Source organism: Penaeus japonicus, unplaced genomic scaffold (assembly GCF_977035675.1).
Source record: "Penaeus japonicus unplaced genomic scaffold, GWHDUDI00000001_assembly GWHDUDI00000025, whole genome shotgun sequence".
NCBI classification, from domain to species: Eukaryota; Metazoa; Arthropoda; class Malacostraca; order Decapoda; family Penaeidae; genus Penaeus; species Penaeus japonicus.
The window spans coordinates 14790583-14793579 of NW_028234427.1; positions in this window are offsets into that span (position 1 = coordinate 14790583).

Below are 2997 nucleotides of genomic sequence, written 5' to 3' on the forward strand. Positions count from 1 at the left end.
ATGTATTGTCATTCGACATATTTCTTTTTTTCGATTGATAATCATAGATATTACATACTGCACAGACAAAAACGAAACAACAACAATGATAATGATAGTGAGTGACAAGTAATAACAATAAGCATAACAATGTCCCTTATCAATGCATTTTCGAATAATGTCAAATCTGTTGTCATAACCCTTCATTCTTTACATCCAAGAGATTCGCCAAGTGCTGATAAACAGGCATAGATTTATAATGAAAAGGCGGTTCATTTCCAGCGAAGCGCCTGTCATCAGCAACACTATTTCTGCGAATGCCTTATCCTTAATGCACTGTAATTCCATTCTTGTCCTGGAGGAAAAAAGTGCCACGATTCCATTCTTGTCTTAGAGGAAAAAAAAGTGCCACGATTCCATTCTTGTCTTAGAGGAAAAAAAAGTGCCACGATTCCATTCTCGTCTTAGATGAAAAAAGTGTTACGATTCCATTCTTGTCTTAGAGGAAAAAAGTGCCAAGATTCCATTCTTGTCTTAGAGGAAAAAAGTGCCAAGATTCCATTCTTGTCTTAGAGGAAAAAAAAGTGCCACGATTCCATTCTCGTCTTAGATGAAAAAAGTGTTACGATTCCATTCTTGTCTTAGAGGAAAAAAGTGCCAAGATTCCATTCTTGTCTTAGAGGAAAAAAAAAGTGCCACGATTCCATTCTCCTCTTAGAGGAAAAAAGTGCCACGATTCCATTCTTGTCTTAGAGGAAAAAAATTGCCACGATTCCATTCTCGTCTTAGAGGAAAAAAGTGCCAAGATTCCATTCTTCTCTTAGAGGAAAGAAGGTGCCAAGATTCCATTCTTGTCTTAGAGGAAAGAAAGTGCCACGATTCCATTCTTGTCCTGGAGGAAAAAAGTGCCACGATTCCATTCTTGTCTTAGAGGAAAAAAGTGCCAAGATTCCATTCTTGTCTTAGAGAAAAAAAGTGCCACGATTGCATTCTTGTCTTTGAGGAAAGAAAGTGCCAAGATTCCATTCTTGTCTTAGAGGAAAGAAAGTGCCACAATTCCATTCTTGTCTTAGAGGAAAAAAGTGCCACGATTCCATTCTTGTCTTAGAGGAAAAAAAGTGCCACGATTCCATTCTTGTCTTAGAGGAAAGAAAGTGCCACGATTCCATTCTTGTCTTAGAGGAAAGAAAGTGCCAAGATTCCATTCTTGTCCTGAAGGAAAAAAAGTGCCACGATTCCATTCTTGTCTTAGAGGAAAAAAGTGCCACGATTCATTCTTGTCTTAGAGGAAAAAGTGCCACGATTCCATTCTTGTCTAGAGGAAAAAAGTGCCACGATTCCATTCTTGTCTAGAGGAAAAAAGTGCCACGATTCCATTCTTGTCTGAGGAAAAAGTGCCACGATTCCATTCTTGTCTTTGAGGAAAAAAAGTGCCACGATACCATTCTTGTCTGAGAGGAAAAAAAGTGCCACGATTCCATTCTTGTCTTAGAGGAAAAAAGTGCCACGATTCCATTTTTGTCTAAGAGGAAAAAAGTGCCAAGATTGCATTCTTGTCTTAGAGAAAAAAAGTGCCACGATTCCATTCTTGTCTTAGAGGAAAAAAAAGTGCCACGATTCCATTCTTGTCTTAGAGGAAAAAAGTGCCACGATTCCATTCTTGTCTTAGAGAAAAAAAGTGCCACGATTGCATTCTTGTCTTTGAGGAAAGAAAGTGCCAAGATTCCATTCTTGTCTTAGAGGAAAAAAGTGGCACGATTCCATTCTTGTCTTAGAGGAAAAAAGTGCCACGACTCCATTCTTGTCTTAGAGGAAAAAAGTGCCACGATTCCATTCTTGTCCTAGAGGAAAAAAGTGCCAAGATTGCATTCTTGTCTTAGAGAAAAAAAGTGCCACGATTCCATTCTTGTCTTAGAGGAAAAAAAAGTGCCACGATTCCATTCTTGTCTTAGAGGAAAAAAGTGCCACGATTCCATTCTTGTCCTGAAGGAAAAAAAGTGCCAAGATTCCATTCTTGTCTTAGAGAAAAAACAGTGCCAAGATTCCATTCTTGTCTTAGAGAAAAAAAAGTGCCAAGATTCCATTCTTGTCTTAGAGGAAAAAAAGTGCCACGATTCCATTCTTGTCTTAGAGGAAAAAAGTGCCACGATTCCATTCTTGTCTTAGAGGAAAGAAAGTGCCACGATTCCATTCTTGTCTTAGAGGAAAAAAGTGCCAAGATTCCATTCTTGTCCTGGAGGAAAAAAGTGCCACGATTCCATTCTTGTCTTAGAGGAAAGAAAGTGCCACGATTCCATTCTTGTCTTAGAGGAAAGAAAGTGCCACGATTCCATTCTTGCCTTAGAGAAAAAAAAGTGCCACGATTCCATTCTTGTCTTAGAGGAAAAAAGTGCCACGATTCCATTCTTGTCTTAGAGGAAAAAAGTGCCACGATTCCATTCTTGTCATAGAAGAAAAAAGTGCCACGATTCCATTCTTGTCTTAGAGAAAAAAAAGTGCCACGATTCCATTCTTGTCATGGAGGAAAAAAGTGCCACGATTCCATTCTTGTCTTAGAGGAAAAAAGTGCCACGATTCCATTCTTGTCTTAGAGGAAAAAAGTGCCAAGATTCCATTCTTGTCTTAGAGGAAAAAAAGTGCCACGATTCCATTCTTGTCTTAGAGGAAAAAAGTGCCACGATTCCATTCTTGTCTTAGAGGAAAGAAAGTGCCACGATTCCATTCTTGTCTTAGAGGAAAAAAGTGCCACGATTCCATTCTTGTCCTGAAGGAAAAAAGTGCCAAGATTCCATTCTTGTCATAGAGGAAAAAAGTGCCACGATTCCATTCTTGTCTTAGAGGAAAGAAAGTGCCACGATTCCATTCTTGTCTTAGAGGAAAAAAGTGCCACGATTCCATTCTTGTCTTAGAGGAAAAAAGTGCCAAGATTCCATTCTTGTCTTAGAGGAAAAAAGTGCCACGATTCCATTCTTGTCTTAGAGGAAAAAAGTGCCAAGATTCCATTCTTGTCTTAGAGGA